This window comes from Desmodus rotundus, chromosome 12, assembly GCF_022682495.2.
Source record: "Desmodus rotundus isolate HL8 chromosome 12, HLdesRot8A.1, whole genome shotgun sequence".
NCBI classification, from domain to species: Eukaryota; Metazoa; Chordata; class Mammalia; order Chiroptera; family Phyllostomidae; genus Desmodus; species Desmodus rotundus.
Window position 1 is genome coordinate 25,338,701 of NC_071398.1, and position 18,671 is coordinate 25,357,371.

At 47.2% G+C, this 18,671-nt stretch overlaps 1 protein-coding gene and 1 long non-coding RNA gene across 2 annotated transcripts in view; one reads left to right on the top strand and one right to left on the bottom strand.

Annotated features, from left to right (window-relative positions):
• Positions 1 to 18,671, top strand: part of CMIP (c-Maf inducing protein) — a 230,206-nt gene that overhangs the window by 68,786 nt on the left and 142,749 nt on the right. The gene's annotated exons all lie outside the window — the stretch shown is intronic.
• Positions 3,810 to 5,816, bottom strand: LOC139440393 (uncharacterized). Its single transcript, XR_011650617.1, has 3 exons — positions 5,545 to 5,816; positions 5,141 to 5,298; positions 3,810 to 4,858 (listed from the first exon to the last, which is right to left on the bottom strand). It is a non-coding gene; the product is annotated as an uncharacterized lncRNA (long non-coding RNA).

Here is an 18,671-nt window from a genome sequence, read left to right on the forward strand (position 1 = left end):
ACAGTTCAGTGGCATTAAGTACATTTCTGTTGTTGTGCAACCATCTGCGCCATCATCTCTAGAACTCTTCCGTGTTCCCAAACTGGAACTCTGCCCCCATGAAACACGCACTCCCACTCCCCTCCCCCAGCTCCCGGCCCCCGCCGTCCTGTTCTCTGTGTCTCTGAACCTGACTCCCTAGGTCCCTCGTGTGAGGGTCATCATACAGTGTTCGTCCTTTGTGACTGCCCGGTCTCACTCAGCGGGATGTCCTCAAGGTCCATCCATGTTGTGGCAGGTGTCAGAATTTCCTTCCTTTTCGTGAGTAATGTTCTGTAATGTTGTGCATACCACATTTTGTTCATCCACTCGCTGTTGATGGGTATTCGGGTTGTTTCCCCCTTTTGGCTGTTGTGAGTAGTGCTGCTGTGAACATTTGCATACAGTATCTATTTGAGCCCCTGCTCTCAATTTTCACTGTATTTGGGCATATATCTCGGTGCCAGGAGCATTTTATCATTAGGGAAAAAAATAAAGGGGACAAAAAGAAAGCTTCAGACTTCCAGCTCTTATCATCAGATCTGTAGATAGAATTCAGGGCATCTGTGAACTTGGATGTGAGAAAAACAAATGGCATCTTTACGGTCACCAACCTACAATTGCAATGTAACATCTCCTTCAGTGATGCCCGTAGACAGTACCGCAGTGGTGTTACCAGCACTTGTGACCTGGCCACCAATGGGAGTCACAGATTTGTCCATGTCTGTTGCTCCCATCAGTGACAGAATGCTCCTGGCACCCGGATTTGTCGCTCCCATCAGTGTGGATACCTCGGAATATCAGTCATTACTCCAAAGTTAGGGTAGTTATCAGACCCACTGCTAGATCTTGTGAACTATTTCTGTATGATTGGTTTCCTTTGCGATCCTGTGAGTTTATTTTATACATTTAAAAAGATACTTCAAGAAGGGGTCTAGATTCTTCACCAGCCAAGGACTCCAAGGCCCAAAAAAAGGTTAGGAAGACTGTGTCGTTTTCCCCCGCCACTCAAGTGAACACATGCTCCCTGGTCCCCTCCAGGTGCACCTGGAGGGCCCTGAACAGGAACCAGCGGCCACAGCAGGTTGCACCATCGCTTCCAGGCAGCCCCGAAGAGGAATACTAGTTTCTTCAGAGGTATAGTCCTGGGTCCTGGGCCTTAGCCTTTCCCCACCCCAAAGATAAGAAGAGAAATTTCCCTTAATTACCAGGAATCTTCCCTGTTTCTGGGATGATTTTGGACTAGTTTCGAGGCTGTCTGGGCTCCCAGGAGTGAGCACACGGGGGCGTGGGCTTTGCAGTTGCGGAGCTGGTTTCACTGGAGGTGGCAGATGTGTGGTGATGCTGCAGCTAACAGCGCTCAGCCAGACACGTCTGAACCCGAAGAGGAATGTGTTTCCTTGGTTTTCACCCACTTCAGAAAATCTGCACTCGCCAGCTCATCCGCCCACATGAGACGGGGTGCCGGGTGCCGGGTGCCGGGAACCAGGTGACAGGGAGGCCAGGCTGAGTTGTTTGAGAAAGCGCCTTCATAGCCAGCATGTGAAAATACCATTTATTATCAATAATAATAATAGTGCTTGATGGGCGGCTAAAGGAATGGATAGATAGCTGAAAAAGCAAGGACAGGAAAATGTCCCTTGTAGATTCTAGGTGATGAGTGTCTGGGACCCCTTGTAAGGTCATTTCAACTTTTTTCTCCTTTCTTCTTATTGATGCATTACTACCTGGAAAGGCACACAACTGAAAGGAACAGATCCGTGAGTTATCACATCTCATCCGCTAATGACCCTAGGACATCGTTTGCCTTCCCAGGAGCCACCCGTAGGCCCCTTTCAATAACCACCCCTTGCTCCTCCCCAAAGTTAACTTCCTCGACTACTCTATGTCTGTAGTTTTTCCTAGGTTCCAGCTGTATAGAAAGGAAATCAGGTGTATTCTTTCATGTCTGCCTTCTTCGGCTCTATATTACTTTTGCGAGATTTGTCCATATCTGGTATATTGCTGAAGGCTGTTCATTTTTGTTGCTAGCTAACATGTTATCTTGAGAATACACCCCTTCTTTGGTTTCTGTGAGTAACTCTTGCCTGCACCTCTCAAGCAGTCAGTGCATGAAGTGCTATTGGCTGATAGGAAGGAGTCGGTGGTCACAGGGTGTGTCGGCTCTGCTCTTGTAGATAACGCCAGGCACTTTTCCAAAGTGGTTGTACCAGCTCTCATGCCCAGGAGCAGGATATGAGATTTCTGGTTGCTTCACATTCATGCCAATATTTGTTCATGCTAATCTTTTAAAAATTTTAGCCATTTTGGTGGGTGTATAGCAGCATTCAGCTTTATGTTTGAAAATTCTCGTAAAACAGGCATGGGCAAAAGTAGATTTACAGTTGTGAGTACACAAAACAGTTTATTCTCATGTTATTATTTATTATTGTATTATTTGTATGACAACTGTAATACACTTACTGAGCTGTGTGAGTGGGTGGGTAGATGGATGGGTCAACAGCCAGCAGGAAAGGAGAGAGGGAGGAGGGGAGAATGGGTGAGTCAGGCCTGGGCTAGACACAGATGAATGAACTGTGGTTCTTGCCTTTGAGACTCTCCCAATAATATCCCCTATTGCAGAAGACAAATGAGTAAGTAGATACTCATAATACAATGGGACGCTTATGTTGGGGTAAGTAAGGGGGGAAAGAGGTATCTAGACCAGGTTAGGAGGAACAGGAAAAGCTTCCTGGAGGTTATGATGTTGAAGCTGTGCCTCAGGGATGCCTTGGGACAGCCCAGTGAGGGAGGGGACGGGGTAGAGTGTGCAGCTGGTGCCCTGTGGAGGGAGACACAGACGAGCAGTGCCTGGGATACTCACCAAGTGGGGGAGATAGAGTGTGGGGTCTGGTGGGAGATGCAGCTCTGGAGAGGTCAGATGGGCAGATTAGATGGGGCCTGTGGGCCTTCCAAAGAATATGGGCTGTGAAGCTGTGGGACACTGGGATGGCTTTTCCATGGAGTATGGTGGACAGACTAATGGCCCACCAAAGATGCCACGCCCTAACTCCCAGAACCTGTCAATATGTGACTTGACACAGCAAAAAGGGCTCTGCAGATGTGGTTGAGGTCAGGATCCTGGCATGGGGAGGTTATTCTGGGTCATCTGGGTGGGCCCCATGTAGTTACAGGCTTCCCTAAAAGAGAAAGGGGCGGGCAGGACAGACAGAGAAGGAGAGGGGAGGACAGAGGCAGAGGTGGGAGTAATGCTGTTGCAGGCTTTGATGGAGGAAGGAGCCACGGGACAAGGGATGCCGGCCTCTGGGAGTTGGAAGAGGCATGGGAGCAGATTCTCCCCAGAGCCTCCCGAAGGATTGCGGCCCTGTTCATACCTTGATTTGGGCCAGTGAGACCCATTTTGGACCTCTGATCTGCAGAACTGTTAAGAGAATAAATTTGTTTCATTTTAAGCCACTAAGCTCTAGTCATTTGTTACAGCAGACATAGGAAACTGAAACGTTGGCCAAGTGCAGCAGCGCCAGAAAACCCTTGTACCGGGGTCTGCGTCACAGGGGCAATGGGGGACCTTTGACCAGGAATGGTAAGTCCATTGCCATTACCTGAAAACTGTCTTAGAGTTCATCTTCCCATCAGGCAACTCTAAGTGATTTTCTTTGTGGATAAATTGTTGTTACAATTAAGGCCAGGGGGAAATTAACCTCATTTAGGATCAAGGAAGCTCACTGATCGTGATCCGTTCTTACCCAGGTCCCGTGTGTTATGAGGACTGAACCTTTTCACCAGGGGATTCTGATAGTGTCATCCCAGGCAAATACCAGGTGAACAGGGCCCACCTTTGGGGGGAAAAGTCCCAGCAAAAGTGGTGGATCCCTCAGGGACCTTGATGGATTTCCCATTACTCATTGCTCCTGTCTGTGGAGCAGGAAGGTGGGGTGTTTAGTGAGTATCACTGTAACCTGTACTTTTCTAAAGTCAAACAGATTTCTCCTGGTGGGAGTATGCGTCTTTTATAGGATCGGTGCAGCCCGTCTGACTCAGCGACTCACCCAGCACCCTCTGCAGCTGACACGCCTGACAATTCACTTGAATCTCCTGCCTCCTGCTCACAAAAGCCTGCTTCGTTATTCAGTTCCCCACCTTCCCTCAAAGCAGAGTGGAGCCTTTCCCGCCCCCCTCCCACGTCTCTCCCTTAGCTGGGGGCCTGTGTGACTGCTACCTCCAAGGCTGCTTTGTCACTGGGAAGTGGAAATACCGCCAAGCGATGGAACCCTGCACCTCCTCCAGACGCTGTCCGCAGCGGTGGCACCATAAGTGGCCTCGTGTGCAGGCTCTGTGCTCTCCTTCACTTACAGTATCTTATTTGATCACGAAAACCCCTGCATTGGAAACACTTTTCCCCCTAGCATCCCAGGGGTAATAACTGGAAAAGCTAAACCTAGCACCCAGCACATTAATCCACTCACTGCCCACTTCCCTTCTAGTGTATCTTGGATGGCCACTGCTGTGGGTTGAATTGTGTGCCCCCAAAACTTATGTTCCACTACCTGGAAACATGACCTTATTTAGAAATAGGTTTGGCTGGGCTGGGGTGGAGGAGTGGGGAGAAAATTCAGACAACTGTAATTGAATAACAATAAAAGTTAAAAAAAAAAAAAGAAAGAAAAAAGAAATAGGGTCTTGGCAGATGTAATGCAAACCCATAGCCACTGTTCAAACTTTGCTTGAAGAACTGGGTTCCCTGGGTTCAAGAATCATTCCCTTGGCTTCCAAGTTACGGTCAAATTTCAAGAGATCAAATCGTGTATTATGGCTTCTCCCAGACTGGCTGATTCAAACCCTGCCATAGCCAGAAAAAAAAAATAGAGAGAGAGAGAAAGAGAGATTATTGACTAAGAAACACTAATTTCTGTTGCAAATGACTAGTTGGGGCTAGTTGTTGATTATCTCACTTCTGTTGCCGTTTGTGTTTGGAAATGGCTCATAAATTTGCTTACGTGGGTCAGGTTTGTCCTCTAAAAACGATTGCACTGCACATAGTTCCAAAACCATGCTGTGATTTGGTAGCCTCCAGGTTTGTGGAGCGCTGACTGTCGGGCACGGAGGAGGGGTTTTTACTTACGTGGTCTGCAGTTTTCACAGTACTTCAGTGGGGGCTCCATTTTATAGATGAGGAAAAACGGAGGCTGTGGGTGCCCAAGGGTCACACAGTTCGTCTACACGCAAGCTGGCTTTCAAACTGCAGTTTTCGGACTCGAGATTCTAGCCTACTTTGCTAGTCTTCATGATGCAAACCGGCAGAGAAAAACAAATACCGTGTTCATGTTTAGATATGTGCTGGGTAAACGGTGAGCGTGTGCGTGTGCTCCGTGCTTATGCAGGAAGCCTGTGCGTGTATGCCTGTCTTCTTCGAGAATGTTGACTATCACTACTTTTGAAAAATGTCCTAAACAACCTCTCCCGCCAGGCTAATAAATTCCGCCCAACGGATAAATCACTGGGCTTATTTGCCGTCTCTTCAAGTGCCTTTTAAATCCTGCAGATAGCTCTGTGCTTCCCCAGGGACCAGGACTGGCTGTCCTCAGCTCCGTCCTGCAGGCCGCAGGAGGCTCCCCTGGCTTGTCCGGTAGCTGAGTCAGGAAAGCTTTGTAGGGGCCAGAGGTGGAGCTCTGGGACTCCATGCCTTGCAGTGGAACAGTGGGACCCAGGCCTCTTCTCCACCGTCCCCCAGAGCAAGGCAGAGGTGCGCATCCAGTGTGGGTCTGGGTGCCCTTTTCCCAGAGTGCTATCAATGATTAACCGTGTGACTTTGGTGACCACGTTGCCTTCTGGGCCTGCTGCGAAGGCAGTGTGGCCCAGTGGGGCTACCTCATTGCTTCCACACAGTGTGACCTGAGGCCCGTCCTGGGACATTACCGACGCTGCCTTGGCCCTGACTGGGCCCTCTACCCGGGTGTCTCTGCCCAAGTATCCACACTGCCCACTCCCTCGCTGCTTTTTGATCTTTACTTAGAAGTTACCTAATGAACGTTTCTTGGCTATTCCATCTAAAATGTTGACCCCCCCCCCCACACACATAACAATGTTTTATTTCTCTTTCCCTGCTTTATTTTTCTCCTTAGCACTCACCATGTTCTAACAGACCATGTACAGGGTCTGGCAGGAGTAAGGCCTGCTGGAGTATGTTGGTAGGGTAGTAATATGGGTGTAGTAATTTATAGTTTTAATTTGAACATTTCACCTAAAATGTCACATGGTGTGCTTGAGTGTGATACTGTTGTGTTCCAGAATTACATGCTTATGACTATGTAATAAAAAACGGGCGTTGTTTGTGCAGGACCCTGTATTTATTTATTTTGCTGATTGTTTCCTCCTGCTAGAAAGGCAGGGATTTTTGTTTGTTTTCTGTCCCCCTCTACTGTGTCCCCAGCATTTAGAACAGGGCCTGGTACACGGGCACGCTCAGTCAATACTGTTTGAGTGAGTGAAAGAATGAATAAATGAACTAATTGAACTTCGCAGAGCCTCACTTTGCTCACTGGAGTGAAGTCTGCCTGCTAAGTGTGTATTAGGTACTCACTAGATGATACTTTGGTTGTTATTTATATTATCATTATATGCTTTATCCTTAAAATCAAGGGGCTACATCTAAAGGTTCCCCAGAGCATGAGCAGGACCAGAGTCCGTTCAGGGCAGTGGGAAGTGCTCAAGTGAAGGAGGTGGCAGGTAGACCCTCCCGTTGCCTCCCCTGCCCATCAACCCTGAGCATCCTTTGGGCAGCCAGGCGGTCTCAGGTGGGGACAGTCCTGGAGACTGCTGTTTTCTGTTTCCTGCTGTCTGGTTCCTGCTCACAGCTCTACTTCTCCCCTGTGCTGGGTCCGAGTCTCCAACACACGGGGGCTGGGGCACTTTTCTCTGTCGGGGTTCCTGCCCATGGGCATGTTCTGGGCAGCCTGTGGTCAGGTTGCACCTCCTGACCAGGACTTTCGGGAATGCGCCCTTTGACCACACAAGCGAGGCCACACATGCCCAATTGTCGTAAACTCTGAGCTCTTTGAAGGCGTGTGAACCTTGTCTGGTGTCCTCTGTAAGGGTTTGTTATCCTGAATTTCATTTACTCCCCTCGCTTCTTGGGTTCATGAACTGTTTGTGTTTCTTTTGAGCATTGTTTAGATTCTTTGTCTGTTTTCTTTTTAACTGGGGTACGTGCCTTTTAGAAAAAGTAGTTTTAAAAGTAAGGATTTTATCTTTAATATAGAAAAATTATTAATCCTTTTTCAAATCACGTATGTAATGATTGTTACCCCTTCCCACTTCTTTTTTTCTCCAGTTTCTTAATTTTGTGTGGGGTATTTATTGATATATAGAAGTTTTTATATATTTTCTGTGGTGAGATCTGAGTGTCTTAATTAGTGGTTTCTTAATGTAATGTCTTGGTGGTTTAAAAAGTGCTTCCAGATTTAGATAAAGCAAACATTTCCCCCCTTTTTTTAACGTATAGCTCTAAAGTTAATCTAGAATTAATATTTGATGCAAGGTGTGAAGTGGGCATAATACTGTTCTTTTCCTCCTAATAGTTAACTAATTGTCCAGTATTAGTCACTGAATATGCTCTCTTTTTCCACTGCTTTAAAACATCACTATTACCATATTTTGAAATTTTCAGATATGTGCTAACGTTTCTTGTAGGCTTTTGGTTAGTTACTTCTGATTTACTATGCTTGTTCCATCAGTGTGTTGTTTTAGTTATTTGGATTCATAGTGTTGCAAAGTTGAGCCCCTTCATTTTAAAGATGGAGGAACTAAGGCACAGAGAGGTCAAGTAACTTGCCCATAGTCACACAGCTAGTTGGGGACACCCAAATCTGATGTGTGTGTGTGTGTATCAGATTTTTAACTGTCAGTGTATGTGTGTGTATGTATGTAGATATACATATGCACACATATACACACATAAATATATACACGTGTGTGTGTATTTAACCTTCTTATAGGTCATGTCTCATGATGCCTCCCTGTTCTGCTTATATTATTATCACTTTTGCTCATGGCCTATCACTGGGATGCTTTTTATTTTTATTTTTTAATAGCCCTAGTAAGTTCTATCTCTAAATAGAGCTTGCTAGTCATAAACATTTGATGCATGTGAATTTCATAGCACCATGCCTTGCATATAAAAGTCTGTAATCTCTTAATAGTAATCCAATGAATTATTCCCATTGATGTCATTGCCTTTCTCTAAGGGTCACCCTCACTATAGTCACATGTCCTTGAATTTTCCCAGTGGCAGATATTTGACTCTGTTGCCCACATCCCTCTCCACCCAATAAATTATTGAGATAGCCTCCAAACTCTAAAGGGCTGACAAGCTATTACAGTAATAAGAAGTTATACACTTGGACATTCCCATGAAATACAAGGATGCTAGGTCAATTCTCATGTCCTTGGCTTTTGGAGAAAATTGTCCACTCCAATGTCAAGGTAAGAGCATCTTGGGTCTCCCCTGGAGAGTCATGTCACCCAGAGAGCTGGAGAACCTCCTTGAGGAGGGACTTCGTATCTGCAGTGTCCTGTCGTGTGCACTCCTGATTCCTCCCGCTCCCTTCTGCGGGATACGCTCGTAAGCAGGGACCCCAAACACCCCCCAACCCAAGATCTGCAAAGGAGCCATAACCAGCTAACTTACAGATTAATTTCCCTTTAAAAACTTCAAAATCAGACAAGTATTAATTACTTCAAAATCACACAAGGAGAGACTGGTTGCTGTGAAAGCTCATAACGGGTTCCGTGAACCCATTTGGAGGTGATGACCAAAGGCACTTGGGAGTGCTCTCCATCCTTGCTGCTGAATCAGACGTCTCCCTCTCACGTCATGCACGTGGTCAGAGATGCGACCCTTCTGCGTGCCTGGAATCTTGCATGTGGGGAGATGAGCCCAGGGTGTGTTCACATTTTAACTGTCAGGTTGAAACCATCCTTCGCCATGCTCTGCAGGAGCCTGTGCTTTATGGTTTCTTGACTTGGAAAGGGGTGGTCTTGGTTTGGAAATAAGTCGAGAGTGAAGCTGAAGGGAGAGATGTGGTGTTGTCTGAGAGGTGGTCAAGCACAGGTGGGATTGTTGGGCTTCTTGTTGCCTCTGCTTAGAACTGAGATGGGGAGAATGAGGATAAATCTCTTCCCCTCTTCCCAAAGAGCCATTTGCATTGGGGGATTAAGACAATGCCAGGAAATGATCAGAGAAAAGGAGAGAGAGCAAGTATAATTAGTCATGGCAGGTACATTTCATCAGGTGGGAGTGGCTGGACTACTGTGCTGAGAAAGATTCTGTGGCTGGATTTGAGCTCAGTGGGAAAGAGGGCTGGAACCCATTTTCACGAGCAGGAGAGGGGCCGTGATGTCGCTGAGCTGTAGCACGTAGGAGTTTATAGAGACCCAAAATAAGACTGTGGGCTAAAAAGACACTTTACCAAAGAGAGGAGCCAGACCATGAAGAGTAGACAAAAGTTACTCATTTTCCTCTAGTTTTATGGTTAAGAAATATGAATGTAAAATATTCACAGTGTAGAAAAATAGAAAAAGAAAATCATCATTAATTCTGCTATCCAGAACAATAAATCCTGTTATCTGTAGCTATTTTTCTTAGTCTTTATCTAAATCCCTGCACATTTTAATGTGTTCTTCCAAGTACATAAAATTTTATATCTTGCATTCTCTTTTGACCGTGTTTGCTATTTATCAATCTTTCTGTGCTTTAAGGCAAGGGCTTTAAAAGTAGAGGCCCAAGGGCACACCATGGTGCATTTCTCACCAGTCATTAACTCCAGGGCATTGTAAATGCATCTCCAAGATTAGAGTATTTCCAAGTAGTGTATCTTTTTTTTCCAATTGTAGTAAAATACACATAATATAAAATTTACCATCTCAACCATTTCTGAGTGTATAGTTTGGTAGTGTTAAGTATATTGATTATTGTGCTACCACTCCCCAGAACTCCAGTTAATCTAGAGCAGGGGAGTCAAACTCCTTTTCACCAGGGGCCACATCAGCCTCGAGGTTGCCTTCAAAAGGCCGAATGTAACTTTAGGACTGTATAAATGTAAGTACTCCTTAACAGTTAAGCGAGAGCTCAGCGCTGCCTCCTGGTAGAAACGAGGTGCCGAGGTGGCAGGTGGGGTAAAACAAAGTGGAGGGCCTGATGGGGCCTGCAGGCCTTGTGTTTGCCACCTGTGATGCAGACGAAGTCCTGGAGCCGGCCCCAGGATGGGGACCTGGCTCATGACCTTTAGATGAGGTGGGCAGGGAGAAACAGCACAGACAGAGACCTTAGCTGTAGGTGTGCGATTTCCTCCCCAGTGTGTCCCATTTCACAGATGATGAAACTGAGGCACGGACTGCACAGGCTGTTGTTGCTGGGTTTTTTGTAAATGTTATTGAAACATAACATACATGCAGCTGAGTGAATTTTTGCCAACGGAACACACACTGTAACCAGAACCCAAATCAGGAAACAACACGATAACCAGCCTTCCTGCTCGCTCCCTTCACGCCCCAGACCCCAGGGGGTAACTGCTGTCCTGACTTGGTTTGCATTCAGTAGTCTTCCCTGTCTCCGAGCATCACAGAGGTTCAGTCACTCGGCATGTGTGATTTTTGCCTGGTGCCTTTCGCAGAGGTGATGTTTGTGCAACTTTGCACGACACTTGCTGGAGACTTCGGAGCCTCTCAGAGGCAGAAGCTGCGTGCAGACTCGGTTCTGCCCCGTCTGCTCCTGTCTTGCTTTTCAGGGGCACACGAGAGCAAGAGCGCGAGTTGGCCTGGGCTCTAGCGGGGATCTTGAGACATGAAGTTGGGTGGAAATGGCCAGATGAGGCCTTTCATGAATGTTCTAGAGAGGAATTAGGTGTGGGCGTTCCAGGGGTGACTGCTGTAGAGCAGTGAGATGGCCTGCGGTGTTCTAAGTGACAGTGAGCCGCTGGGGTGGTCAGAGATGACTGGGTAGAGTACAGAGCCAAGGTCAGCCAGAGGAGTGAGCGAGGATCGTCAGAGAGAGGAACAAAACCCTAGAGCCTGTCTTGGGCAGGTGGGGGTATAGAGTGCAGATGGGAGTCGGGGGGATGGGTGAGTCCGAGGAGGAGCCTGGGTGTTCTGGATGGAACAATGACAGCGATAACTGACATGTGCCGGGGGCTTGCCCTGTGCTGCACTCTGTGCCCGCATTGCAGGTCTCATTGCATACCTGCCATAACCCTCTGAGGTAGGCACTGCCGTTGTACCCATTTTTACATGGTAAAACTGAGGCTTGGTGGGTGAAATGACTTGCCCTATATTGGGTCTCGAGGCAGGAGAGGTGGGATTGGGCAGTCGCATTCTTAGAGCTTCATCCGGAACCACCACACACTATGGTTTGCTCATGGAAACTATGGAGTCAAGACACCCACGAACTAAGGAGCCACGACGGGTCTCCTGCTGTGAGAGCCTAAGTAGTATAAACACAGAGAACAGGCTGCCGCGTCCGAGTGCAGGGGGTTGTTGGGACACCGTGGAAATGTGGTCGGAACTGGTTTCTTCATCATTAGTGACTGTGCTGTGGCTTAGCTGCAGTTTTTTCCGTGGACTTGCTTGAGGCCAGCACATATCTCCATATTCTTACCGCATAAGCTGAATAAGTTGATATCTGCAATTTACGAAGAGCCTGGTTTTGGTAGGAAGTTGATTTGATTACCATTTTATAAGATTTTCTTGGTCTGGGCTTGATCCTGTGGATTTCTCTTGGTTTCAGTAATTTCAGGGTGGTGATCCATCCCCTGCCATTCAAGCCAAGTTGTCACTGCGCCCCAAAGAACGTGTTAGAGTAGCCTCGTTCCGAGAAAATTGAAAAAGGTGTTGAGGTGGACATAGCACATTATATCTCAAACTAAGACTGTGGTCCAATCTCATAACTGTGTTATGATGTGATTTTTCGTTTCACAGACAAGGTGGCATGGTACCTTCTAAGGTCATTAATTTGATCTGTATCCAGTGGAAATTGTGCTCATTTCAAATTAAAATAGAAGTAACGGTGCCCCTCTGTTTTTGGAAACCTTAATCTATGAGAGCTGATACAATCAGTCTGTTTACAAGTTCATCATGGGTCAGGACAATAGTACTTATATTCACACACACAGGGAAGTCACTTAGGTAACTCGGAGGAAGGACGTGCGCACTGACGGGGCGTGACTGCCCCGAGTGCAGACAGCCCGGACTCTCCAGTGTGCTCGCCTGTCGTGTTAGCTGGGGATATCCCTTTTGTGACGCAGAATCTTGCAGCAAAACATTTGGGTGTAGCCGCCTCGGGGAGAGAAATGCTTGCAGCCGGGATTTTCCTAGCAGGTGTCTCCATTGCACAGAGTGAACATTTTGGGAATGTTTCCATAAGCCCTGCAGTCCGAGGGTTTGTGCAGAATGATGAAAGACTTCTAACCAGGGTGGCCGTGGGGACTGATGATGATGGGTGGGGGCAGCTGCAAAGTGTCTGGCTGTGCTAGCGGGGCTCACACAAATGTTCCAGAGCCCACAGTGAAGGAAGAAAATGAGAGGCATTTGGGAAGCACGGGCTGCAAAGTCAGTGTTTTCAGCTGGGCATGAAAGGCACTTCCGTGATGAAATTCCCCTCTTCTGCTCAAGAATCCTGTAATGGTTCCTCATTGCTTCTAGGAAACGCTCATGGTTTTTGACCTGAGCCTCAGGGCTAGGTATGGGACCTGTCTCCCCCAGCTCCTCAGGCACCATCCAACTCCACCCGGGGAGTCCATCTCCTTTGCTCAGCCGGCCAACTTCTGGCCACCTCAGAGTGCAGGGTTCTCTTTGCAAAGACCCATCTTCTCTTCTACCTTCACTCACTCCCTCTTAATTCCTAGCCAGTTTCAGCTTCAGTGGTACCTCCACAGGAGACCTTTCGTGGTCCTCCTCCACGCCCTGCCCACCTGGGATAGGATAGTAATTCTCTATGGGCTTTAGCATGGGCACAACTCACATGAAATCGTGATTTGTCCATTGGTGATCTGGTGTCCCAGTATGCTAGGTCACCAGCTCCCAGTTTACAGCTCTGTCCCCAGCTCTAAGCCCTGTGGTTAGAATGTTCTGGGGACCCACTAAACCATGGGTGAATGAATGATAGAAACAAACACTTGCAGTGAATGAGGCTGAAAGTAGTTGTCTAATTTGCAGAATAATCTCAGCCACTTTGAAAGGTCCCTTTGAGTGCTGCTTCTTGGTGAATTTGTCAGACGTGCAGCGTATCCTGCTAAATGGAGAAACAAATCCAGGGCCAAAAGCAGTTAGTCGCTGCGGCAGCCCAGTGCGCACATTGACCTTGGTGTCTGGTCAGAACACGCGGGTTTGATGAATTCACGGACTGTTTTTAGTTCTGCCCATTGAAGATCTCCAGCCCATGAATGCCTTGCTAACCCTGGCTGACAGGCAGACAGCTGCTTCTTTGAAGCCAGTTACCAGTAAATGTTTATTATTTCCAGTGTTATTTTGGTTTTTTTTTTTTTAAAGTGGCATACTTGTCAGGCTCTGGGCTTATTGGTTTTATATGCTGGACTAAATCTTGTTGATTAATAAAGTAAAACAATTATATACTTAATATAAACATACATTCTTGTGAAAAATGTTGCCTTACAGAGAAGTGTCACATACCCTTTCCTCCACCACCAATCCTGTTTCTACCCCACATTCCGTCTTTCCAGTCTTTTTTCTGTATATTTTTAATCAAACAGATGGTTCTATAGAGAGTGTAAATGTATAATTTTATATAAGAGTCTGTTTATTTAAACATAAAAGGAATTACAGTGTATGTATCTTTCTGCAACTCACCTTTTCACTTGAGACTTTTTGGAAATGTGTCCATGTTGGTTTGGTAGAGCCTTTTACGTATGGGGCTACCTGGGCTCACTCTGCGGACTTATTTAACAGACCGGCCAGGACACCGACATGCTACCCTCCATGTCCTCTGCGAGTCACTTGGCTGAGCCTCGGGCTGGGACACTGTCTGCTCCAGGAAACCTCTGCACTGTTTTTCTGGGGAGTTGTGTTGTGTGTTACCAAGAGCCAGTGGTGTCTGCTCCCAAGCCTGATTATACTGGTTATAGGTGTTACCGTAATTACACAGTTTACTTGAAGATTACATCAACTTATGAAATATGAGTGTGAAAAGAGAGAGGTTCTTTTTATGAAAACCAGTGGAATGCTTAGGAAAGTCTCAGTAGAGTGCCGCTAGGAAACAGTAGCTGTTGTGGGTGAGAGACCGTAAAAGAGTGGGGGAAAGCCATAATGATCAGGGGGCCTTGGGAAGGTCTTTAAAGGAACTGGAATTGCAAATCGTCAATTGCACATTGCTTGGGGTTTATGTGAGAAAGACAGAGGAAACTTCAGAGGTGTGGGGTCTTTCAGGACAGGGCTTTGGCCCACCCAAAAAGATGAAGAGCAAATACATGCTTTACATGTTTTCAGCAAAAATACCATGTCTGTTTGCCTTTGTGATGATGGTTGACTTATTTTGGGTTTATCACCCTACCGCTGGTTCTGCTAGCTATGGACCTAGCTCATTCTGCTGTTGCTACCTCAGATTCCATAAAATGGTCCTTCCTCCAACGCCACCCCCCTGGTGGATGTGAAGGTCATTTCTCAATTTTCACTTTCAAACACAGCACAGGAGCAAACAGCCTTACCTGAGGCTCCTGTGCGCACGTCAGTCGTGGATCGATGCTGAGATGAAGAATTGCTGGTGTGGGCATTCTTCATTTTGAAGGAGGCTGGTGCTGGTTGGTTTTGAAGCTGAAGACTTCCAGGCTCAGAGCTCCATGAAGGCAGGAACCCTCTTTATCTGTGAATAAGGGCTACAACAGAGGCCAGCTATTAATTGTACAGAGGCTAGCTATTTTTTAAATATATTTATTGATTATGCTATTACAGTTGTCCCATTCCCCCCCCACTCCACTCCATCCTGCCCACCCCCTCCCTCCCACATTCCCCCCCTATAGTTCATGTCCATGGGTCATACTTATAAGTTCTTTGGCTTCTACATTTCCTACACTATTCTTACCCTCCCCCTGTCTATTTTCCACCTATCATCTATGCTACTTATTCTCTGTACCTTTCCCCCCCTCTCCCCCTCCTCCTCCCCTATTGACAACCCTCCATGTGATCTCCATCTCTATGGTTCTGTTCCTGTTCTAGTTGTTTGCCTAGTTTGCTCTTGTTTTTGTTTTAGGTGTGGTCGTTAATAACTGTGAGTTTGCTGTCATTTTTACTGTTCATATTCTTTATCTTCGTTTTCTTAGGTAACTCCCTTTAACATTTCATATAATAAGGGCTTGGTGATGATGAACTCCTTTAAACTTGACCTTATCTGAGAAGCACTTTATCTTCCCTTCCATTCTAAATGATAGCTTTGCTGGATAGAGCAATCTTGGATGTAGGCCCTTGCCTTTCGTGACTTGGAATACTTCTTTCCAGCCCCTTCTTGCCTGTAAGGTCTCTTTTGAGAAATCAGCTGACAGTCTTATGGGAACTCCTTTGTAGGTAACTGCCTCCTTTTCTCTTGCTGCTTCTAAGATTCTCTCCTTCTGTTTCATCTTGGGTAATGTAATGATGATGTGCCTTGGTGTGTTCCTCCTTGGGTCCAGCTTCTTTGGGACTCTCTGAGCTTCCTGGACTTCCTGGAAGTCTATTTCCTTTGCCAGATTAGGGAAGTTCTCCTTCATTATTTGTTCAAATAAGTTTTCAATTTTTTGTTCTTCCTCTTCTCCTTCTGGCACCCCTATAATTTGGATGTTGGAATGTTTCAAGATGTCCTGGAGGTTCCTAGGCTTCTCTTCATTTTTCTGAATTCTTGTTTCATCATTCTTTTCTGGTTGGATGTTTCTTTCTTCCTTCTGGTCTACACTGTTGATTTGAGTCCCAGTTTCCTTCGCATCACTATTGGTTCGCTGTACATTTTCCTTTGTTTCTCTTGGCATAGGCTTCATTTTTTCATCTAGTTTTTGAACAGATTCAACCAATTCTGTGAGTGTCTTAATAACCAGTGTTTTGAACTGTGCATCCGATAGGTTGGCTATCTCTTCCTTGCTTAGTTGTATTTTTTCTGGAGCTTTGAAGTGTTCTGTCATTTGGGCCATTTTTTTTTTTTTTTTGTCTCGGTGTGTCTGTTACTTTAAGGGGTGGAGCCTTAGGTGTTAACCGGGGCGGGGTAATGCTGGTCATTGCACTGTGACGCTGTACGTGGGGGAGGGGCCGAGAGGGAGCAATGGTGCCCGCTCCCCTCTCCACCAGATTTCAGTCTTTCACTCCGCTACCCACAATCAAACTGGTCCCTTCTGGTGCTGGTTCCCGAGTGGATGGGCTTGTGCACGCCCTAGGCCCCTGTGGGTCTCTCCAACGACCTCTCCTGTGAGGCTGGGAGTCTCTCCTGCTGCCGCCCCAACCCCCACGGGCATTTTCAATCAGAGGTTTGAGGCTTTATTTCCCCACGCTGTAGCCCTGGGTTGCATGGTCTGCTTCGCTCCCCGCCGTTTGTCCGGTCCATCTGTGCGCGAATGTGGGGCTGCGGGGTGCTACCTGCCGCTCTGCCTGCCCCGTTCTCCGCCACTCTGAGTCCAGCCCTCTTGGTTTATCTGCGTGAATGTGGGGCCGCAGGGTCTGCTGGTGGTCAGACTGCCTGCCCCTTTCGTCCCACACTCCGCCCGTCTCGGTTCCGCCATGGCTACGTGAGTCCTCTCTGCCCTGGCTGCCCGTCTCCGCCCCTCCTACCTGTCTGGATGAATGTTTATTTTTTATTTCCCTGGTGTCGGACTTCCTTGCTCTTCGATTTTCTGTCAGTTCTGGTTGTGCGAGGAGGCGCAGTGTGTCTACCTACGCCACCATCTTGGTTGAGGCTCTCTATTAATTGCACAGATATTCACCCAGAACTTAGGCCTGTTTGTTCTTCAGGCATTTTACAAGCCCTGCTTGTGTGCCAGGGGCATGTAGGCACTAGGGGTGGGAGAATCCTAGCATGGGGTGCCTGGTCTCGAGAAGCTGGAAAAATTGTTGTGTATTTGGGAGGGCTGACTGTAAGAGTGTGATTTTTCTGGGCCTTGGTTGGAGGGTAATATTCTCCATCTGTCTTACCACAGACCGGGCGACTTACACATGAGACATCTATTTCCCACAGTTCTGGGGGCTGCAAGTCCATGAGCAGAGTGCTGGCACAGTCGGTTCCTGGTGAGGGCCCTTTCCCTGGCTCGCAGATGGCTGCCTTCTCTTTGTGTCCTCATGTGGCTGAGAGAGTGAGCTGTGGTCTCATCCTCCTCTTATAAGGGCACTAATCCCATCTTGGGGGCCCCAACTTTATGACCTCATCTAAACCTAAGAACTTCTCAAAGGCCCCATTTCCCAGTATTGTCACATTGTGAGGTTAGGGCTTCAACATATGAATTTTTGTGGGTGGGGCACAAACGGTCAGCCCATAACACCATCCACAGCATGGAAGAGCAGAGAAGGGATGTTTTACAATCAGGCAGAGTGTACTAGTTGACTTCTGGTTTGGCTCTTTGGAGGTGGCAGTGTGGATTTTCGATCCTAGGTCCAGTGAAGGGTAAGTTCGGGGGTCATTCCAAAGAGTGTTTTTCTGGCCCCACTGACTTGGACTCTGCAGTGGGGAGACACAGGTGTGGCGTCATGGGACTGTGTGCCATTCGTGGTCTGCGTGTTGCTTGCTGTGTGGCCTTGGAGAAGTTGCTTCCCCTCTTTGTCCCTCAGTGTGCCCATCTGGTAAATGGCTGCTGGGTCAGGCTTGGGGAGTCTGACGACAGCGTGGTTCTGAGAGGGCACAGAGTGGCACCCATGGCTAAACGTCGTGTCCATCTTGCCCTGATGTGCTCCCTTCCCCTTCTCCATCACAGCCAAGGCCACATGTCAGCTGGAGAGCCCTTTGGTTGTCCTCATGAGAACATTTGGAAACTATCACATCCACCCCCCATAACTTGCTGTTTATTGCTAAGACATTGCATTGGCCAGCCATTCCCATGTTAAAGTTCAAGGCTGCTCAGGACTCAGCTGCTGTCATCGGCCCTACTGAGTGTGCATGTGGCCCGTCCTTCTCCTAGCAGAATGACAGGGCTGAGTGTGCCAAGAGGGAGGTCAAGGTCATGGGGTTACAGTCCAACACTTGGAGCTAGATGGCCTGGGCTCGAATTCTGGCTTTTGCTGTGTGACCTTGGTCAAGTCACTGTTTCCCCCTGTGCCTCAGTTTCCCTATCTGCAGTTGGTGTGAGGATAAAACAAGCTATTATTTTAGACCAGTGCCTGGCTTCTGTATCTGGCCTAGCAAAGATGGGGTTTAATTCTCTGGCACAAAGAAAAATCTTTATTTGGCTTAGTCAGTCTCTCCTCCCAAGGAAATAACTAAGTTTGAATTCATTGGTTAAAAATTGACTCCCTCCAATCCAGCTGTGACCCTGGAAGTCCCATTTCAACTTCTACTTTGTAAAGAAAAGGGTTTGCTGAGCTAATTACTGGTATGAACCGTGTTGCAGAGGGAAAAGTTTTATGTTACCTAGAATGCAACTATTTTAAGGAACTTCAGCTGATTTTTATTTGTATGCACCTGCCACAAGACATCATTGTGAAAG